This window comes from Aedes aegypti, chromosome 2, assembly GCF_002204515.2.
Source record: "Aedes aegypti strain LVP_AGWG chromosome 2, AaegL5.0 Primary Assembly, whole genome shotgun sequence".
NCBI classification, from domain to species: domain Eukaryota; kingdom Metazoa; phylum Arthropoda; class Insecta; order Diptera; family Culicidae; genus Aedes; species Aedes aegypti.
In genome coordinates, this window is record NC_035108.1 from 258471598 (window position 1) to 258495322 (window position 23725).

Here is a 23725-nt window from a genome sequence, read left to right on the forward strand (position 1 = left end):
CGAACAAAGCCAATTTCCGGATCGTCAGTGATTCCCACTCAAACAGCTCCATCTGCCTTGTCCACGGTTAAGCTTCCGGAGATCCGTTTGCCTAGTTTCGACGGCAAAATCCGAGACTGGGTAACGTTTCGTGACATGTTCAGAAGCCTGATCCACCGCAATCAACAACTCACTGACATCGATAAGTTTACTTATCTGAGGTCATCACTCGAAGGCGAAGCTCTTCGCGAGATCGGGATGATCGAGATCACAGCGGCAAATTACATTATTGCCTGGGAATTGCTGCAAAAGCGATATGAAAACAAAAAGCTTATCGTTAAAGCTCATATCGATGCTCTTTTTGCAGTGGAGCCATTGAAAAGAGAAAACTATGAAACTCTGTGCCATCTCATCAGTGAGTACGATCGAAATCTTCAAATGCTGGACAAAATTGGGGAAGATACGTCAAAGTGGAGTACAATCCTTGTACATATGGTTTGCTCTAGACTTGATGCAGCCACCCTACGGAACTGGGAAACTCATCATTGCTCCACAGAAGTTCCAACATACGAGCAGCTGATGGAGTTCCTGCGTAAACATTCTTCCATTCTGCAGTCATTAGTTCCTGCGAAGCAACCTCCGATTGAAGCGAAGAAACCCAAATTCACTGTAAGTCATGCTCAAACTTCCGCTCCAGCATCCAGCAGGTGTCCATTCTGCTCGGAAGAGATGCACTCGGCGTTCAGGTGTCAGAAATTCATCAAAATGAAGATTCCTGAGCGGTATGAGAGGGTCAAACGGTACGGGCTGTGCTTGAACTGCCTGTCTTCATCACACATGGTTCGAGCGTGTACTGCTGGCGTGTGCCGACACTGCCAGAAGAAGCATCATTCCCTTCTCCACTCCGGAGGCTTCAACAGTGCAAGGGCTGCTGTATCGACGGCGCAGAACGACTCCTCCGGCCCACAAGTTCAGAATCGATCACAGGTGACAAACACACAGCAAACACAGCCACATGCCCAGAACCAACCAACACAAAGTCAGACATCTGGTCCCAGTACCAGTTCATATCCAATCGCAAACACAAATTCGCTTTCGCATTCATCACCACCCACCACAGATCTCACACTACCAAGCAATTCCCTACACACCTCTACTCGCCAAGTTTTGCTATCAACAGCTCTTGTCCGTCTGTCGGACAAATATGGAAATACTCAGCTAGCCAGAGTCCTTCTGGATTCCTGTTCGGAATACTGTTTCGTTACAACACACCTCTCTCAAAAGCTGAAGTTGACTGAAACACCTAGTTTCTTGTCTGTAGCTGGAATCGGAGGGTCCTTAGTTAAATCCACTAAAAAGGTGGAAGCAATAATAGCCCCACGTTCTTCCCGTATCTCCTCCTATTCGGTGGATATCGAGCTTCATGTACTTCCGAAGCTAACTTCAGAATTGCCGATAAATCCAGTAAATCTTCAGGAATTGGTCATTCCAAACGGTATCATTTTGGCGGATCCAAACTTTCACAAGCCAGGTCCGATTGATATGATAATAGGTGCTGAGTATTATTACGATTTGCTTCTCGAGGACAAGCTGAAGCTTTTCGACGACGGACCAACACTGCAAAAGACAGTATTCGGATGGGTTGTGTCCGGCCGAGTTCCCGGTAAGGTCGTCGAAGTTCCTGCAACATCTACCCACTCCTGCTCCACTGTTGAATTACGAGAGCTTGTTGCTAAGTTCTGGGAGCTGGAGTCCTGCCATAGTTCCAGTACGATGTCAGTAGAAGAGTCTGTGTGCGAAGAGCTGTTCGACAAAACGATGAAACGTGGAGAAGATGGAAGATTCGTCGTCACCCTTCCCAAAAAAGAGCACATAATCAACCAGTTGGGAGACTCAAAGGCCACCGCGTTGAAAAGGCTTCACGGGATGGAGAGACGCTTCGTTGGCAATGAAATACTGCGGGAACTATACACTGACTTCGTCCAGGAATACTTATCCATGAACCACATGCGCGAGGTTGATATCGGAGAAGAAGACAAGCCGTCATACTACCTACCTCATCATGCCGTTCTTAAGCCCGAGAGCACGACAACGAAGTTGCGTGTTGTGTTCGACGCCTCTTGTCGAACATCGTCAGGAACATCCTTGAACGACGGTTTGATGGTAGGACCTGTGGTGCAGGATGATTTGCTCGCCATAATTCTGCGTTTTCGTTGTTGGGAGTTCGTATTAGTCGCGGACATCGCTAAAATGTACCGGATGGTCAAAGTAGCGGAAGCCGATCATCCCCTCCAGCGGATTCTATGGAGAGAGTCGCCTGATCAACCTGTAAAAACGTACGAATTGACAACGGTCACGTACGGTACGGCGTCAGCACCATACCTCGCAACCAAATGCCTCCAGCGGCTAGCAACGGAAGGTGAAGTTTCGCATCCGACAGCTGCGAAAGTCGTCCGCAAGGACTTTTACGTTGACGATTTGTTAACTGGTACCGACAGTCTCGAAGCTGGAAAGGCACTCGCCATCGATCTCATCTCGCTGACAAATTCAGCAGGATTCATACTGCGCAAGTGGAACTCGAACAGTTCCGAACTGTTGTCCACGATTCCAGCAGAACTTCGAGACGAACGCACAACTCTTGAACTGGATTCGTCGACGTCAGTTGTTAAAACGCTTGGGCTCACTTGGGAACCGGCTAAAGACGTCTTCAAGTTCGCCGTACCATGCTGGAGTACTGAGTCAACCATCACCAAGCGCGTTGTTCTATCCGACACCGCTCGCATCTTCGATCCACTGGGCCTTATCAGCCCGGTTACTGTCCAAGCGAAAATATTTCTTCAGCAGCTTTGGAAGCAGAAGTCAGATTGGGACGACGCTTTACCGGAAAACTTCCAGGTCTTCTGGAATGAGTTTCGGCGGAACGCCGGCTCGCTCGAATCTCTCTCGGTTCCAAGATGGACAGGCTTCAGAAGCAGCTTAGTATCGGTGGAGCTACATGGGTTCTGTGATGCATCGGAGGCCGCTTATGGTGCTTGCCTGTACTTGCGGTGCGAATCATCGGACGGGTCAGTCACCGTCCGACTCATCACTTCGAAATCACGCGTAGCGCCGCTGGAAGACCTTTCGCGAAAAAAGAAGAAGCAGTCGATCCCACGGTTGGAGTTATCTTCGGCTTTACTTCTGAGCCATCTTTACGAGAAATTCCGGAATAGTGTCCACCTTTCAGCCAATACCTACTTCTGGACGGACTCCATGATAGTCAAGTGCTGGCTGTCATCACTTCCATCTCGTTGGCAAATGTTCGTTGCTAACAGGGTGTCAGAAATCCAGCATATCACCAAGTCGGGAGTCTGGAATCACGTCGCTGGTGCCGACAATCCGGCAGACATCGTATCTCGCGGGATGACACCTGCACAGTTAGCATACCAGTCGGCTTGGTTTGAAGGTCCTTTGTGGCTACGCCAAGACCGAACCACTTGGCCCAAGTCAGCTACTATTCAACCAGAGTTGGACAAAGCACTGCTCGAGGAGAAGCCAGCAATATCACTTCCCACTCAAATCAAGCCACCTAGTCCCATATTTTTGCTCCGATCCTCATTTCCGATGCTAGTTCGACTAGTTGCATGGATTCGTCGGTTCGCCCACAATGGAGTTCCGAGAAACCGAGCCTGCAAGCGCATAGGAAACCTATCAACATCCGAGCTCAACGAAGCTGAACTACAGTTAGCCCGGTTAGCCCAATCGGAAAGCTTTCCGGCAGAAATTTCGTTATTATCCAAGAACCAACCCATCAGTCCATCATCGAAGCTATTAGCAGCAAATCCCATTCTGGTAGAAGGCGCACTTCGTGTTGGCGGCCGGTTGCAGCATGCTCCAATACCAGAAAGTCGAAAACATCCAGTAATCCTTCACCATCAACACCAACTGACCAGCTTAATAATGGACTACTACCATCGTAAGCTGTTTCATGCCGGACAACAACTTCTGATTAGCTCGGTCAGAGAGAAGTTCTGGCCTATTCGTGCCCGGGATGTGGCACGCCGGACTATCCACCGGTGTGTTGAATGCTTCCGGAGTAAACCAAAGGTCCATGAGCAGTTGATGGCCGATCTGCCGTCTGTCCGGGTCACACCTGGAGCAGTTTTCCTGAAGGTCGGAATCGATTTGTGCGGACCGTTCTACATTCGATACCCTGGTAGAAAAAGTGCACCAATAAAGGCCTTTGTGTGTATCTTTGTGTGTCTGGCGACCAAGGCCGTTCACTTGGAGGTTGTGGCTGATCTGTCAACACAAGCCTTCCTGGCGTCATTCAAGCGATTCGTTGCCATTCGTGGCAAACCACAGTTGGTCATGTGCGACAACGCAACCAACTTTGTTGGAGCGAATAGAGAACTCGAAGTATTACGTCGACTGTTGAACGATCAACAAGTTCAGCACTGGATTGCGAATGCAGCATTAGAAGAAGGAATCGAGTTTAAATTCATCCCGCCTCGCACTCCCAACTTCGGCGGACTGTGGGAGGCGGCCGTAAAATCCTTCAAAGGACATTTCCGGAAGACCATCGGAGATAGAGTTTTGACCTACGACGAGCTCCATACCGTAGTCTCCCAAATAGCAGCGATTCTGAATTCTAGACCGCTGACTCCTTTGAGCAACGATCCGAATGATTTCTCAGCACTAACACCGGGTCATTTCCTGGTGGGTAGGCCGCTCACGTCAGTTCCAGAACCCGATTTGGGGGAGATTCCTGAAAATCGCCTTTCACATTGGCAACGCACGCAAGATTTCGTCCAGCAGCTTTGGAAAAAATGGAAAACGCAGTATCTCTCCGATCTACATAATAGGACGAAATGGACACGACAGCGTAACAATGTTCGTATCGGAACCATGGTTGTCGTCAAAGAGGACAATTTGCCACCCCAGAAGTGGCGATTGGGACGAATCACTGAAATTTTCCCTAGTCAGGATGGGAACATCCGGGTGGTTGCCGTCCGTACTCAGGATGGTGTCTTTAGAAGGGGCATTTCCAAAATTAGCGTCCTTCCTATCCGGGACAACGACCAGGAGTCCCCATCAGAAGAGCAGTAACTCTTCCAACGAGGTGCTTCGGCACTGCGGAGGACCCCAAATGGAGGTTCTCCGCCGTTCAGTTAAGTATAAGTGTATAAATAGAATTCAAAAAACTCAAGGAATGTTCATCCCCCATAGCTGCATCTACCTCCCGGTTACCGGGACGGTCATCTTCACGAAGTCATCACGTTCATCCGTTTTCCAATCCGTCAATCGTCCGTTCGCATGAAGGTTGTCCTGTATCGTCAAGCGTGTTCGTCCAAGGTTTTGGTGCACTTTATGCATTCTTCATTCACAAGATTTCGTCAATCACAGCATCATGATCACCTTCGAAGATCATCCCACGAGCGATGGGCCCGTCGCTCGATTCGTTGGTCCTGCCCGACCGGTCATCAAGCGAACTGATCACTCGCTACGAAGGCCACTGTCAGTTCAGGATCATCACCATAGACGTTCAAGACCAGAATCATCAATCCCTTCGCTACTCCCATGTAGCAGCATCGCGGTGCCAGGTGGCGCCCGCGGAGGCCCGGATGCAAGGGCCTCCGCACCAGGCAAGTTGTGTCAAGTTTGTTCATTTCATCGTAAAAAGCTTCCCATGTTTTGTAGAATCGTGCCTAAGGCCAGGAGGCCTACATCAACTGGCGGTCAACAATCGTCGAGAGATACCAGGACAAGCCCACGTAGTACCAAGTCATTCAAACCTTCGCATCAGACGAACCGAAGATGAGCCGATAGAAGTTATTAAGTTCCGAAGTCTTGAGTAGATTTTTCAACACCATTCACGGACGGTGAGCCCACCGTCGCACAAGCAGAAGATGCAGTTTGTCTCCAGTACAACTCCCATTAGTCGGTCAAGGTCAGCAAGAGTCGCAGCAGCAGAACAACAACAACCCGAGCATTCCCGATACCAAACCATAGAATAACGAATTGAAAAGAGTGCGAAAGATATAGTGGTCTAGCCATAGTCGTAATTACACTAGTGTTCAAATTTTGAAATAGTTATGATAGGTTGAAATCCCAACGATTTCAAGGCGGCCGGCATGTTTGTAGCTAGGAATGTCGGTCCGTTTGGCAACACAGAAATAAGTTCCACATACGAGAATCATTTCATCCCATTTTAACCCATTAAATAATTACCCTATCTCATCGATACGTAGGTAGCTAGGTAACCCCGATCGATTCCTACTGATCGGTATCGTTCGGGTCTATATTCACCACTGACCATCTCATATCGCATCAAATAGGAGAGGCAGTTCAGTTAGTTTCGAACCATACGTAGATCTGCGTCGCACTCAATTTAGCAAATATATCGGTCGAGCAATAAAAGTGCAGTTTTACATCAAAGTGCATTTCAATAAACGGTCGTTTTTTAACTACATATCGGTGTAGCGAGTGTTTGGCCAATCCGAAGATCTTTCGCCAACGGTCCCGGTACAGTATTCGAACAGTTAACATGACATAAAGTCAGGCGTTTTTGTTTTATCCATATTTCTTGTTGGGGCTTTATTTCTTCAACAAAGTAAAATATGCTCTTCTTGGCAAATATTACATTTAAAACAAAATATTTATTTCGTGAATTATGCCTTCAATGTTGCAGGAGATCTCCACCCAATCAACTCATCATTTGTTTTGATGTATCAATGCTCTTGATGGAATAGCCTGAATATTAATGAGGATAATAGATTCGAGTGTTATCAAAATTGCCCTATCTTTCAATTTTCTTAAAAACTCGGTAATTTGAAGAATTTTTATTATTTAACTTTTTCATTACAGGTTGTGTAAGATTATTTCAGTATGGAAACAATAATGAAATTCAACTGAAATATTAATAGAGATCAATGTATTTGTATAATAATCGCTAAAATTTTCTAAACATTCCAAATATTTCAAGTGTAATCTTTTATGTATCTGGCCACTGTTTGCTCAAATGATTTGAAATTGGATAATATTAACGATGATTCATTTCAAAATAATATATTTTCATTATCATAATTATTGAAATCTATTTCCTAACAACGAATAATTAAAAAAAACAATCCTCTAATATAACGACATGTTTGTTAAATATATTATAAAATATATTGGACCCTAACTCGACAGTAACGAGCTTCATCAATCCAATAAAAAAAAATTTCACATTTTTTATAGTAAACTTGTTTTGCATGGTAAGAACAGCAAAAGAAATATAATTTAGCCTATATGATGGAAACCAAAATCAATGAAAATGTTTATTTCAAACTTTTGCAAATTACTTTTGAGCGCAACCGTATATCAAACTGTTAGATTAGATTATTCTTACATTTTAGTCAGTAATTAATATCAAACTTTGTATTGAACTTCTCAATTCCAATTTTTGGTTTCAACCCAGTCACTACGGAAAACAAATTAAAAAAATAAAGGGGGGGGGGGTGCTTGATATGCTACGTATTTTCCAGGGGGTAGTACCAGCATTTGTGACGAAATGCTACGAGGGGGGAGGGGGTGTAAAAATCAGTGAAAAAATGCTACGTCATTTATGGACGGCCCCTGAGAACACTGAGCTGAGAAGCAAGCTCTGTCCCAGTAGTGACGTAACATCAGAAAGAAGAAGAAAAATTATATCTGAAATTACTACTTCAACTTTCAACCTTTTGTTTCTCACTCCTTTCAGCTCTTAGCTGGTTCACCTCGTTGACTTAAACGTTGTTTTATAACCTCAAGCTTTTTAATCATGTAGAACAGGGGGCTCATCATGCCAGTAGAACCTAAGAATGCTAATGTCGTTACTGTTCTTGTTACCAACATCTAGTTTGCCACGCGCTGGCAGCTTGAGTACCGGTTCTCAAAGTGTCAAATAAATTTTTAAATCATTCACTACAACATGGCATCGAACAAACTTTGAAAAGATACAGTTAAAGGTGATAATAGACTAATTCAGTTTTGTGAGAACAGCGCCATTAGCGTTCTACTACTAATATTTCTATTATCATGCCTCACCGGTTCAAGCTCATTTATATACTGGTGGCAAAATCCACATAGTGATGTTGATTTCAAGGTAAAATATTTGATCGAAATACGAAATATTCGTATCCTTTTACTTATACGTGTATTTTCACCTCAACTGTAAAGCTATTTTCAATAACTCGAGTTGAAAACAGATTTTTCACAAACACATCGCAAACAGATACCCCATAGTGCGCATGTTGCTCTTGGTAAGAAAAAAATAATAATGTGCACTATAGCGCATCGAGTTGTGACGCTGAAATATGAATGACAATTACGTACATGCTTGTCATCCTATTTTTGATGAAAAACAGTAGAGTTCATGTGACAAATTAAGTCCACAATAATCATGGTTTTTATTACCTTGGTCTAGGAACACATTTATCATATAAAGCATATAAATCATCTCATAGAAAATTTCTTCATTATTACTAAGTGATAGCGGAGAGTTCAAATTTGCAAAATTATGAGTATACACTTATAACAATTCATGTAAGTATTTCGACGACATATCAAAGCGAATTTTATGATGTAAATTTAAAGCAATGATGTTATTTTCCTTCACATAATACTTAAATTACTTTAAATGAAATTAACGTCGTAATTAAAAAGTGTTTATGATTCAATTCATTTTGATAATGGAAGGTTTAATTCAAGTCGATTTTTCGTGAAATTACTCTTTATTACTTTTATTTTTCGATTTGGCGAAATGAAACGAAATGAAACGAAATGTGGTATTTGACGGAATCATTCGAAATACCGCATACCCGTATTACCCAGTTCGCTCAACGCTGGGAACACAAAACTGTCTGCTGCCTTCTGCAGCACCTGACGAACTATTCTAAGGGTGGATGATTCTCTCTGCGCCGTAGGAACTTGATACACATGTGTGGCCGACAGCTGATCGAATTTTTTGCAGTTTGACTCTTTCGCATGGTTTGCCGTTATGGGAAAAGGTTCGTTCGACGTGGGTTCTGGGCGCGTTTGGTCAAATTGTTGCTAACGGGTGTATTGCATTCGTCACATATTTGCTCGGGGCTCGGGGTCCTATAAATCGGTGAAATGGAATGAGCTTTTGCATGGTTGCTTGGGGGAAATGAACGTCCATTCATACAATTTTAATGTTGAAGGGAAATGCGCAGAATGAAAGCCAGAATGCCACGCGAAACAGGCAATCAAATAGGAAACATAAAAACCTCAATTACAGATGTACATTGACGTTAAAAGGCTGACGCAGAACATGAGACAATTGTGTTTGTGTAACGACAGTAATATTGTTTATCCGTTTATGTTATAACTGTCAATCGAATATGCGTAAAGAACAATAAAAAGTAATTAAAGCAACACATTGACATAGAAAACTTTAGAAGTGATGCATTTGCTATTGCGATAGGGCAGTTTTTCCTTGAGGGGGGGCGTATTACACCTTTTTACCTTACTCATAAACGACAGTCACATTTACGCTTGTGTTGTGATTTTATTTTTCTTGAGCATGTGAACACAACATATGTAAAGTCAATATTGAGCCTATATAACGATAGCATTATTATTATCATTTCAGGGCGAATTCAACATATTTTTAAAACAGATCTAACATTTTACAGTAATTTTGTGCGAATTGTCATTTCCAAAAAAAAAAAGCTTATACATGTATGCATATAGAAAAACCATCCCTCGTTTTACAAACTCCGTGATCAATTACGTAAAATAGGATTTCAAAAAAAAAACGAGCTCTTATTGCAGTAGAACCATTACAATTATCGACCCATTCTGCAGACGCACTCGAAAGGAGCAAGCTCTTCTCATACGGATGACATTTCCTTCCGCTGTGACTGAGGTGGCAAATTTCCAAAACAACTATCCCCATGTCGAGGGAAATGAAATGATAAATCGCAACAGCCAGCTCGAAATGTGCAAAAGGTTCGAGCGGCTTCCAGACTCAAGAAAACATACAAGGGCTCCAAATTGTCCACACAGTCAGTACGATGATTGTCGCAATTTACAGACAGATATTTTATTTGGGATTTGGCAAACGGATACAAGGTCTACTCGATATGAAAGAGATCCTTCGTAATGAGAGAAGATAGGATGTATAAGGTTGAGTGAAATTAATTACCATTTGAATCCTCTTAGCAGAAAGGGTTGATGGTAGTTTTTTTTTTCTCAATTAGCTTCTACACCCATATAAAACTGAAAATCGACCTACGCCAATGCTTCCAAAAGTTTACCCAATGGGCGGGAAATATTTTCCAGAGGCTTCGTGACTGACGCTGTTATCGATTTCTGCTGCTCGGCCCTGGCAAAACTTTTTAATCCACAAACAGGAGTAATTGTGCAAAGTTTTATCCTGTTCTCTCGCCAATTTTGCATTATGCAACCAATCATAGCTGGGCGCCGATTCCCTCAGTACTTAGGGTAGCAGAAGAGCAAACAACTTTTCAACGTAGACATACAGTCTACGGGATGGCAACTGGAAGGTTTCTTCAGTCCTTCGGGAGTTGAGAAACAATAGTGCTTGGCATTGCAGCTTGTAGCTTTTTGTACGCAGCAGTAGTGCACCGGCAGATGTTCAAGTTTGGTGTGTCTGTAGCGGAATATGTTAATACTGTTCGAGTTGAAAGTTTGCAAACATTTGTTTCACTCGTGTAATGGGGATGCTGGTATCAGTTGAAACTGCAGTTTTGTCGGAAAGTTGTTGGGAAAAATTTGTGGTGTTCTAAATTTTCATAGTGAGAAAAACTAATTGATCAATTAAGAATGGAAGTTTGAACCATGGGTTTCCCGTAGATGAAGTTTGCTCCTATGCATAAGAGTGTTGTTTGAATCAACTCTCATCATGTGATGCATATAGATAGATAATACATATTGTATAATATTGGCCCCAAAATGCTGATTTGTTGGAACGAATCAGATTTGTTACACGTAAAAGTTGATCAGTGGTCGAATGTCCATGTCGATCAAATCCGAACTGTTGATTGGCAAAAATTGAATTTTTCGTTGATCTTCAACGTGACCTTTTCATAAAGTTTACTGATGAGCGAAAGTAAGCTGATTGGACGATAACTAGAAGCTTCTGTAGGATTTTTGCCTGGTTTTTAAATTGGTACAACCTTAGCAGTTTTCCATTTGTCAGGAAAATATGCTAATTGAAAACATTTGTTAAATATATCAACTAAGAATGATTAGCTACTTTCTGGAAGTTTCTTGATGAGGATGTAGAAAATTCCATCATCGCCAGGAGCTTTCTTATTTTTGATTTTTTTAATAATAGTTCTCACATCTTCCAAATCAGTCTCCCAGGCATTTTCGAAAATGTTCTCTTGATTGAGAATATTTTCGAAGTCCTGAGTAACTTGCTTTTCAATTGGACTAGTAAGTCCAAAATTAAAATTGTGCGCGCTTTCAAACTGCATAGCAAGTTTTTGAGCTTTTTCGCAATTGATTAGTAATAATTTGTTTTCCTCTTGCAATGCCGGAGTTGACTTCTGATGTTTTTTTTTAATTTTAGATAATTTCCAAAAGGGCTTAGAACCAAGGTCCAATTGAGATATTTTATTTTCAAAATTCAAAAAACGTTTTTTGATTTCTTTCTGCAAATCCTGCCATATAATTGTCATAACAGGATCGCGAGTGCGTTGAAATTGCCTTCTCCTAACGTTTTTAAGACGGATCAAGAGTTTAAGATCATCGTCTGTAATTACGGATTCAAATTTTACTTCACATTTTGGAATTGCAATACTCCTGGCTTCAACAATGGAATTTGTTAAAGTTTCAAGAGCATTGTCAATATCAAGTTTTGTTTGTAATGAAATGTTAACAACAAGATTAAAGTCAATATATGTTTCATATATATATTCCAGTCGGCTCCAAAATTATTAAAAGTGGAGCTGATAGGATTGAGAAGCGCTCCATGGGATATATGAAATGTAACAGGGACATGATCAGAATCGAAATCAGCATGAGTAACGAATTGGCCACGAAGATGACTAGAGTCGGTTAAGACCAAATCAATCGTAGAAGGGTTTCTAGAAGAGGAAAAACAAGTAGAGCTATCAGGATATTGAACATCCTGAAGAGCACTCATAAAATAGAATTCTGCAGTTGGAATTACTTTGCGAATTATTCCATGAGCGATGTTTTGCATTAAAGTCACCAATGACAAAAAAATTGTCTTTTATTTGCTGCCCAGTAGATTTAAAAGGCAAATAGGCAGCTATGAAAGAATGTTTACCAAGCTGTGTTTCAACTGAAACACCTAAAGTTTCATAAACTATGGTTTCAAATGACGAAAAAGTTGATGTTTTATACGCCTATGAATGATGATTGCAACTCCACCACATGCTCGATCCAGTCGACCATTAAAATAAACAAAAAAGTTTGGATCTCTAATGAGTATGGATTCAGATGTCAAATAAGTTTTAGTTATGTGTACTATATATGCTAAATACCGTTAGAAAATTAAACAGCTCGTCCTCTTTACCACTTAAAGAACGAGAATTCCAATTTAAAATACCTTAAAAAATATTTAGATCCATTAGAAAAACGTAATCCGATAGCAATTTAATTAGTAAATTTTACACCAACTTGGTGGTTTTGAACATTGCATCAATCAAACGTCCATTATGCCTAACGTATTTTATGCCTAACATCCATTATGCCTGACATATTTATGCCTAATGACCTTATGCCAAACGTCTTTATGCCTAATGGGGTATACTCGAGATTATAGGTTAATGAAAAGACGGGATAGGAGTTGCCTGCAGTGGTAGTGGTTTTCCCATACGATTTGAAACAATTCGAATGGTTATCCGTAGGAAGACAATTTGAATGGGAGAAACTTAAACTGCCTTGTACAATATCGGCAAAGGAGTTTGCTTGGGTAAATCCATTCGGAATTAAAAGGTTCGAATGGCTATCAGACGGAAGGAAATTAGTTTGTGAATGAGCATGATTATAATTTACCTGATGGGTATGACTCTTAAGCAAGTGATTTTTAACTGAGAAATGAGCATTGTTGAAGATTCTGCCTGGAGAATTCCGGGAACGAAAAACATGACCGTTCATCTGCCTGGCATGAGCTTCGACGACTTGCCTACGCGAAGGGCAATCCCAAAAGTTAGACTTTTAGTTGTCCCCGCAATTTGCGCATACAATCTTTTTGGTATCTTCCTTCACAGGTCAGACGGCTTTAGCATGAGAAGAACCGAACTTTATTTAGCACTAGTGGTCCCGGCAAACTTCGTCTTGCCATCAAGTAGGATGTTGAAAAAAGCTATGCAAGTCCCGTGTAGAAAATGTCAGATTAGTTTTCTCCCGTTTTCCCCACCATTCCGAAGACTTTCTTAATTTTTTTCTTCGCACAAACACGTCGGAGCTCTGGACGAATTTAACAGTGAAAGAATCATGTAAGTCCAATCACCCGTTCTCAAGCCATTTCGTGACATACAAACATCATTCCATTTTTATTTATATAGATATAACTATTCATAGACATGAATATCACCGAACAGATAAGCATTTTGTATCGCCAAAATTGCATTATCACACATTCTTTGTACCAATTATGTATCACCATAGTTTAAAAAACACAAGTTGATCTGGGATTTAATCAATGAAATTGATCAGCGTGTCACACGATTTTATTTATTTTTAAGAGAGCATCAATATCAGTGTAACCTAAAGTAAATGAACATCGGATTATGCGATGAAAAGTTTTTTTTCGTCGAAGAACATTTATTTCTATGATAATTCAAGACCCATGTTTGGTGTGAGGGGCCCAGATAGCCGTAGCGGTAAACGCGCAGCTATTCAGTATGACCAAGCTGAGGGTCGTGGGTTCGAATCCCACCAGTCGAGGATCTTTTCGGGTTGGAAATTTTCTCGACTTCCCAGGGCATAGAGTATCTTCGTACCTGCCACACGATATACGCATGCAAAAATGGTCATCGGCATAGTAAGCTCTCAGTTAATAACTGTGGAAATGCTCATAAGAACACTAAGCTGAGAAGCAGGCTCTGTCCCAGTAGGGACGTAACGCCAGAAAGAAGAAGAAGAAGAAGAAGTTTGGTGTGTTATTTACATACATCCACAAACTTCACGTTTTTGTAGATTATGTCAGACTAAAAGTTTGTCAGGATGCTTAAAATAACACTAGTTTTGGCCAAACTTCATTTTTTCCGACCATTGTGCGGTCGTCACGTGGTTGACCATCGCCAGAAGCACCACGCAGTTGCTGTGAACGAAAAGCGATATTTTCTCATCTGTGTTGAACAATAAACACAATGCGACTATTAAAGTGTTATGTGATGTATTTGGAAGGCACTCCTACATATCTTTTCAGTAATCCAAAACAAATCCTAATGGAGAAATCGCCAATGCAAGAAACCTGCTGTGATCTTTTGGAAGAGTCCACTATGAATTGAGTCAGAAATCTACCTAGTACTTTTCTAATAATATGTCAAGGAACTTCCATAAGGGAGCTTGACAAAATTCAACAATTCATGCAGGACAAGGACAAACCACTTGGGGGTTTTCGCCAAAAAATTGTCTTAAACACAAGAGTAAGCTACACTTATGTAAGGTAAGAATGAAGTAAAGAACTTTGGTACTTCCACGATCCACATTGATTGGGCCATCCACATTGATTTTCTTGGCCGAATTGTCTGAAACTTGGCCATAAGATGTGCTTGAAAACAACGCATATGGTCTTATCCACCAGTGTACTAAATTCACTCGGTCCGAGAATTGTGACACTTGAGCGGAGCACGCTCCCGTATGATCCCCACGTGATCTGGACCCGCTCTAGTGTCAAAATTGATCGAGTTTTTAGTACATCAGTAGATAAGACCATTGTGATCAAATATGAGCTCAGTAGTTCTAAAAGACCCTGTCAAAGTTAATCAGGAGCTAGGACAGGACGTGACAGCTCAACTAAGACTGCCCCGTTGTTTTTCAGTCGATGACCTTGACGATACTAAATCCAGTGTTACCAATATCCTTTTTAAGCAAATCTTGTGAACAGATTTGAATATCAACGCTCATAATTTGATTGTTTCTTGCCCGGTTTATTAATTTAGTACAATAAAAGATGCTATATTTTTTATTAAACAGGTTTGGCGATATTTTTTTTAGAGAGAATTGACATAATTTCCATCATATTTGTAGGAGGACACGCTTTGAACTTAACATCGAATTTAAGTCGATTTGAAACAAAAAGATTTCATGAAAATTTTACAAACTTATGACAAAACCTCTTATCTATGAACTAGCAATACGGCTGGGCTAGCATCAAAAGTGCCCTGTTGCAATCCAATTCAACAATGTGAAAGTAGGCCTTTGCCAAAACGACTAATGACAAATGGTCTTTTTTGACAGGCAATTGTTTTCGTTTTTGTACTTCGACCTGTCACGGCTTGTCTTAGATCAGGAGTGCAAACAATAAAATACTTCATATGGAAACACCCCGAATTTCGCTTATAAATCGTCAAACATATTCCCAAGAGTTATTTTCAGATTTCATGTGTTACTTGAAAGATGTAGGGAGAATACCTCCAGAAATTATCCCAGTTTTTATGTTCAAGGTCACTTGAGATAGAATTTTCATGGATGAGCATTGATTAACTATAGCTGACTTGCAGTCCTTAATTGACAGGATCACATTGACAGTATTTCTCAGTATTTTCACAATTGAAGGGAACAAATAGGTTTCAGTTTGAAAGTACTTCACAGATCAAAATTTTGCAACTCGGTAATAATGTTCTCTTGAAACCAAGTTGGATTGAAGATTCATCAGATTTCTCGTGTTACAATTCTAAAGGGCCAATGATCAAACTGTAAACAAATCGAGCTTTGATACAATTCGATACTATTTTCCAACACCCTCAAACTATGCAAATATTGTCAACATAATCATTCAACTTACCGTTATAAACCCGATTTTCAAAACGGTCAAAACCGGTTTTTCAAAATCATTCATTGACCCCCTGCTCAAAATGGTCAATAATCGGATCTCTCTTCATCAAGAAGGCCTACAATCGGAAAAATTCGCAAACTGTCATTGGCCTTAGCTTAGTGAGAATCATAGAACCCTCTCTTGCTCATTCGTTAAAAACCAAAAAAGCCTACCTTTGGGACACGGCACGCTAAAACCAATTCCTGCTTGAAAATCAAAAAAGGGTCAAGCATTTAAACTCGTTATTTTTTCACATTTTTGGCAGTTTTCATAAAAACATCGATTATTAACCTGTAGTGATAGATTGATTTGAATACTGAAAAATGTAAATTGAAAATGTGGTGAACAATATTCACCTTAAATTTTCTCTGAATCCACGATCTGAGGACTGACCCATTTGAATTGTTACGCTAGACTTATTCATCAATTAGGAGAAACGACTCTTGCTCTCAATGCTTCGCGGCCCCCCTGAGAACTCTTCACGGCCCCGTCCGCGGACCACCGGATGAGAAACCCTGTGTTAGATACTAGAAAATTGAATGGTGATTCCCTTCCTTCTATTCATGAGCTGAAAATCATTAAGGTTTTTGCAAAAATTGAGTAGCGTTCATGCGTAAATTTTTCAACATTTGGAAACAATGCTTTTAATGATTATGGATGACATGCTCAAAGAATCATGTCCACATGAGTTCTAAAACGATGTGAGCAGAAGAAATGCGGTAAAAATGTTATCGCTGAAAACGATTCCGTTGTCAAAACTTTCATAGATATGGTAAGTTAAGCTTAATTCACAAATTACCGTCGATGGGGGTGACAATGGGTCTAGGGGGTGAGATTGGGTCAAAACGGAAAAATATGTTTTGTGAAATATTTCAGCTAATAACGCTGATATTACTAAAATTAATACTTCATATGATAGGGAACATATTATTACACATAATTCATAACAATATGCATTTTTAGAAATAGTAGTTTTTGTTTACTACATCAATAAACTTGCATGTTGAAACTAGATAAAATTTACAACATTAAATTTCTCCTGTACAAACTATCACGCATGTACTCTAGCCTCTATCGTTGTATTAGTAGAATGTTGAAAGTCTTTTCATTACACATCACAGGTATTTTCCGGAATCTGTTTGATTTTCCCACAAAAAAATCTTTTTTTTCGGTACGATGTCTAAAACATTGAAAATGGGGGTGAGATTGGGTCAAGCAAGAACGATAGTAAATGAAATTCCAAGTCCACTTTTTTGACATTTTACGGTGCCGGGTGTTGTCTTTTTTCATTAAGATGTGTTTATTCTTTCTAAATACAGCATCTCTGAAACATCAAACAAGTCTACTTGAGTATTCCGTGCATTGAATAACAATACAACGCATTTTGACAACTTCTCAAACCAGCAACTGTGTTTCGTGCGCAGCAACATCGTAATTTTTTATCAAAAGAGTATTTTATTCTAAATTTGATTATTTATCAGTGTTTTCATATTATAGAAACATCTCACGGAAGTACAAATGAGTTGGATCGCTAAAATACTGGGATTATGACGTCAACTTCTGCCTGAAATTTATTGATCGTGGAATGTCGCACCGAAATTTAACTATTTGCCAAGGTTTAAAATAATCACTGTTTCAGTACACCTTTAAGGAAACTGAATGGGCTTTATAGCAATGGGGATGAGACTTTGAAGACAATTTGAGGGAAACACCAAGAAAATTTATGTAAACTTGACGATAAATGTTGGGTTTACATATTTTTCTCATAGCTCTTCAATTTTCAGTATAATCTTTCTTTTAAGTGGGTTTATCATACTTGTGAAACATCTTAGATATTTTTTTGTCTTGTTTGCATCGTTTTTTATCAATATTTTTCAGTTGTGAATGGTTTTGAAATCATATTCTCAAAAACAAGTTATTTCAATTACAGTGACCCAATGTCACCCCCTCTATGGGGTGAGATTGGGTCATTTTTCATTCAATTGTGGTGCCGCTGTGAATAAATATTTGTCTTTAATTTTTTGAACAGTTGTTAATGTACCATCAAAGTACATACACACCAAATTTGAAGTATATTGGAGTTAAATTGCGATAGTTATTTAAAAAATAAATCGCACATTTCCCTTTTTGACGCATTGTCACCCCCAACGACGGTACTATAAATAATGTGGAAATTCAATGGGGCATTCCTTAGCCGAGTGGTTAGAGTCCGGGGCTACTAAGCAAAGCCATGCTGAAGGTGTCTGGGTTCGATTCTCGGTCGGTCCAGGATCTTTTCGTAATGGGAATTTCCTTAACTTCCCCGGGCATAGAGTATCATCGTACCGGCCACACGACGTACGAATGCGAAAATGGCAACTTTGGCAAAGAAAGCTCTCAGTTAATAACTGTGGAAGTGCTCATAAGATCACTAAGCTGAGAAGCAAGCTCTGTCCCAGTGGGGACGTAATGCCAATAAGAAGAAGAAGAAGCATGTGGAAATTCCTTAGGAAATTGCCTACATTTAGGGGTGTTTCACAATTAAAGGTGTTTTTTATTTTGAATTAACCTTAAAAGTAAATGACTTGTAAGATTTTTGTATTCATATTCGGCTTCAGGGACCATGATTTTAGTAAGTAATGATATTTTCAATATAACCGATCATTATTTTCATGGGTGATATCAGCAAAACAAAAAAATCACTTAGAACATGTTTATAAACTTGTTTTAAACTTGCAGAAAACAAACTACAGTATATAAACATGAGCATTGGGTGTGAGTACTTGGTTTAAAAATGTAATACCTGCAAAAGCAAATCCAAATCAAACTTATAAGAAATATATATAAAAAAAGATCAGTGTTCCCGGATTACGGTAGCTTGTTTCATGGACAGATCATTTTGAACAGAGGAACTGTCATTGGTTTTGCGAGCACATAGAGCGTTATAACATGGAAGACTTATTTCAGAGTTTTAATATTCAGTTTGAACAATTCCTTGAAGTTTGTAATGTAATGTTTGAAATGGTACTAACAGAAGAAAAAATGAATTCAATGTACAAAATGATTGTTTTGAATAAATTGAAAAAAAAAAAATCTTAATCAACAACAATATTTTTCCATTGCTTTGTGATGTTATTGATAGAATCATTTATCACTTGAATTTAAATTTTTTAGATTCCTTTTCATGACATTATTTTATAAATTAGAAGTTGTAGTAGCAAAGGTTTTGGACTTCGCTTAGGCAGAGTCTAAGCTCCAATTGAGATGCTAATTTGTTGTTTTCTACATCGACATCGTGAGTGTAATTCATTGCAACTAATAACCAGAGATCCTCCCCGAGAAAATAGCTTTGCCATCTGAATCCGAGCTGAAGTTCTTAAGGTAGATGACAATCCATTGCATTGGAGTACAATAGCACAATTATGTAGAGCCATCCAATTCCCTTATTGTGCAACTTGGTCAGTAAGGTCACATGCTTGATATCCATTCAATTTTCTTCGTCGTTAAGCTGTCGGCCTGCATGTCTATTAGATTGATTTGACATTGTGTTCTTGTTTGCGATAGTTGAAGCATCGTCGAATTGTACATTATCACAATCGTTACGATACTTGATTTAATTCTTTTCTCTTCGGTTCTTCTCCATTCAAGTGACTGATGATGTTCGCTCAAATGACCAGTGCTACATTGTAACCGATAACTGTATGCTGCCCACATATCACCTGACACCATATCCAGCCTAATTCAATAAATCACATCATACACATCACTGACTGGCACGTGTTTTCGACGTCTTTTCTGACTTTTGGCCACCGCACTCATACACACACGAACAGCCTCTCTTCAACGGCAGAAATATGTTTAATGACCTTCCAACTACTGATACCCGTGATTTAGGAAAACGTCGGAAAAGCGAACCACCAGAAATTATTACGGACACTCCTCAATTAGTCAATGGTGCGAAAACTCACTGACCGGTGCGAAATACGAGGAACCTCCGATGATATAACGTTATTGACTTTTCTCACTGTCACCGCCCGGTTTTTTTTTATGGTGCTCCCTATTCCTGCAATAACTCTGGATTCTATGCGGCAGGGGGAAAATCCACTCCCCGTGAGCGTCACTCAGAGGTATATCCCGTTTTTCGAGGGTAGCTGCTGGAGTGAGAAGTTTGCAACCCTCGACAATCGGCATGTGTGTGTTACCTCACCTAGTGCACTCAGCTTTTCATTCGTCCCGCCCTGAAGCACTGGAACTTTACTTCACTTTTTTATGACTGCGCGCACGAAGCGAAGGGCGAGCCTCCCGAACGGTTTCGATCCGGCACCGACGAAAGTTTGTTTTACTCTGAACGGCACGAGCTGCCGGGTGGATGCTCAATGCTGGTGGATTTTGGTCTCGGCTAGAGCCCTATGGCCCCGATCCCAAAACGACGCGTAGCTTCCCAGAACCGTTCGGCAGGCTCTCACAGGATGGTGCGCGCTCTCGATTCGCGTTTTCCCGGTACGGAGGACGAAGCCTGTATTAAATTTTAGTAGCTAGGGATGACCAATTAACTATGTGTTGATCAATCAACACGAAAGATTACGAGAAAAAATCATAATAAAGTTTCTATAATAAATGTAGAACATTATGTTAACTTTGATATTTTCTTCCAAAAAGTGCCAGAAATAGGAAAAGGTAAATGTATTGAAATATATTTTCCTAAGTCGACGGTTTTCAGATCGTGCTCCGCGAAGCTTTTGCTGGTGCTCCGCTACCCTTCTACAAATGCTCTTAACATCTTCGATTTTCCATTGGACCCGTTAGCGAAAGCTAGCGGTGGTAATCATTCTTTGACTTGGGAAAATTTCTTAGAAGGTCACTTCTTCTAAACGAAAGAAGACTATGGTTGCAACCATGAATAAAAGTAAGGATGAATCTCTGAATTCACAACTTCCTTCCAAAAAAGTGGGTTTTAAAAGGCAGCAAAGACGTTTCTCTGGAAGGCTTTTTTCAAGGGCGGTTTTAGGCAGGAGATCTTTAGGGGAATAGAGGTTTTCTTCCAAATCGCAAAGAAAAAAAAAAAGCTGTTAAAGATCGCGAACTTCTTCTCAGACATCTTGAAGAGAAGAAGCAATTTTTTTAAATTATAACGACAAAACTGAACGTTTGTCGTCTTGAAAGGTCTCTCAAGGGACTATAAGTCACCTGATGAGATCAAAAATGGAATAAATGATTTACTTGGGTTTTCCCCAGTCAAAGTAAGCATTATGAAAAAGAGAACCCAATCTGGCATTCTTCGGAAAGGGCTTTCTCAAGAATATTATTTAGTTCACTTCAATAAAAAAGATCTAAATAATATTAAAGCTTTAGAATAAGCTATACTTATGTTCGATGTCCGTGAGACAAGGGAACATTTCCAGAAACCTGGAGGAAATTACCAGAACCCCACTCAGTGTCGTCGGTGCCAAAAGTGGGGTCATGGTACAATAATTTCACATGGATGCTAAATGCATGATTTGTGGAGGTTCTTCTCACGCCAAGCACGTCTGTCCAGTGAAGGAAGATACCGATAAGTTCATTTGCGCTAATTGCGGGGGCAATCATAAGTCCAATTTTTGGGCTTGCCCTTCGCGTAGGCGAGTCGTCGAGGCTCGTTCCAGATAGATGAACAGTAATATCCGTTACGATAACAGTCGTTTTCGGAATTTTCCTGGTAGAGTTTCGAACAATGCTCATTTTTCAGTTAACAATCGCATGATCATGAATCAGATTATAATCATGCTCATTCACAAACTAATTTTAATTCTTCGGGTAGCCGTTTGAATTATTTGATTTCGAAGGGATCTACCCAAGGAAAATCCTATGCCGATATAGTAGCAGATAATTTGAACTCCTTCCCTTTTCATACTATGAGTACCCGTTCTAATTGTTTCAATTAGATCAAATGGAAAAAAAAAACCTGCCGCCACAGGAAACTGCTACTCCGCCTCGTCACCAACTGAAAATTCTGATGGAAAATCATCAGATATTGTACCCACTTCAAGTGATATGTCTCCTTCTGATTTTGTTTTTCTAACTGAACTATTGAATCTAATGATTGATGCAATGTTCAAAGCCACCACTATCACTGAAGCATTCCAAGTTGGTGTAAAATTTACTGATCAAATTGTTTTTGGATTACGTTTTTCTAATGAATCCAATAAATAAAAATTAAAATATTTTAAATTGGAATGCTCGTTCTTTGAATGGTAAAGAGAACGAGCTGTTTAATTTTCTTACAGTTAATAACATACATATAGCAGTCATTTCTTAAACTTATTTATAAAACCTGGATCCAAGCTCAAAAGATATCCTACATTTTTTGTTTATCGTAATGATCGACTTGATGGGGCATGTGGGGGAGTTGCAATCATCATTCATAGGCATATAAAACATCAACTATTTTCGTCATTTGAAATTAAAGTTTATGAAACTTTAGGTGTTTCAGTTGAAACACAGCTTGGTAAATATATTTTCATAGCTGCCTATTTGCCTTTTCAATGCTTAACTAGCTGTAATTTGCTCCAAACTGACTTGCGAAAATTGACTCGCAAAAAGACAATATTATTTGTCATTGGTGACTTTAATACCAAACATCGGTCATTGAATAATTCCTAAAGTAATTCCAACGGAAGAATTTTAGTTGATGAGTGCTCTTCAGGATATTTCTCAATTCAATACCCTGATAGCCCTACATGTTCATCCTCTTCTAGAAATCCATCTACGATTGACTTGGTCTTAACCGACTCTAGTGATCTTTGTAGCTTAGCTTAGCTTAGCTTAGACTGACTACACACATCAATGGTTGCTATTCCGTGATTGACCGAAGTCAGTGAAAATGCACAAAGAATCAACTAGAAGTTCGGCTGGGATTGGCCATAATCTTCTTCAGTGTGCATAATTCAGTGCCTCTATTTATACAGGGTCAATAACGGCGCCGGCCACGTCCTTGCAGTCAGGTGGGATTGGGGGAAGGAATGTTAGTGTGTAACCTTTGCTTTTTGGAGACCGTGTTTGCCTCTGCATCTCCACAAAGGTTACTGGGAGGAATGTTTGTTAATGGGGAGGATCGTTGGGTCATAGGATTCACTTTGATAAGCGATTAGACCATGATAAACAATGATTTGTGAGATATATACATGCTTATAGGTAAATATAATATTTTAATTTGATATGAACAATTTCTATGTAGAGGAAAATTATGCCGACACTTGAGGTGACGAACCATTCAAAGTTTGTTGAACAAATACCTAAATGTAACATTCCTACAGCTGTCAGGACGAAAGCATGTGTTATTATATTTTACTCATTTGAAAAGAAACAAAAAACTCGATTGGTTGGGACATCATAGAACACTCTTATTCTTATGCCGACACTTACAGTTGCGAACCATCCAAAGTTTGTTGAATAAAGTAAACCTTTCGCAAGTCTACAAAAACAAAGGTATATAAGAGGTGTTCTGAAAAAGAAATGTTAAACATAAATAAATCATGAATCAAGGTTTGTGTCGACACTCACAGTGACGAACCATCCATAGTTTGTTGAAAAATCATATTTACATCCCACCATTGTAACGATTGAATGTGCAGTCATACATATTTTATAGATTAGAAATAGTAGCATGAAACGAGCTCACCAATTGATCCGTTATCCTTGACTGAGCAGCCACAATCCACTTTCGGCTTCACTCGTTTGCTCGGCTATAAAAAAGCACTCAGGAAAAAAAAAATAAGCGCGCGA

The 23725-nt window shown here is 39.9% G+C and overlaps 1 protein-coding gene across 1 annotated transcript in view; it reads right to left on the reverse strand.

Annotated features, from left to right (window-relative positions):
- LOC5566425 (protein rolling stone) overlaps nucleotides 1-20295 on the reverse strand; it is a 203319-nt gene extending 183024 nt beyond the window's left edge. The window contains exon 1 of the mRNA XM_021844863.1: nucleotides 20172-20295. The gene's annotated coding sequence lies outside the window, so the exon portion shown is untranslated. The remainder of the gene's footprint in view (nucleotides 1-20171) is intronic.
- Nucleotides 20296-23725: the final 3430 nt, after the last annotated feature.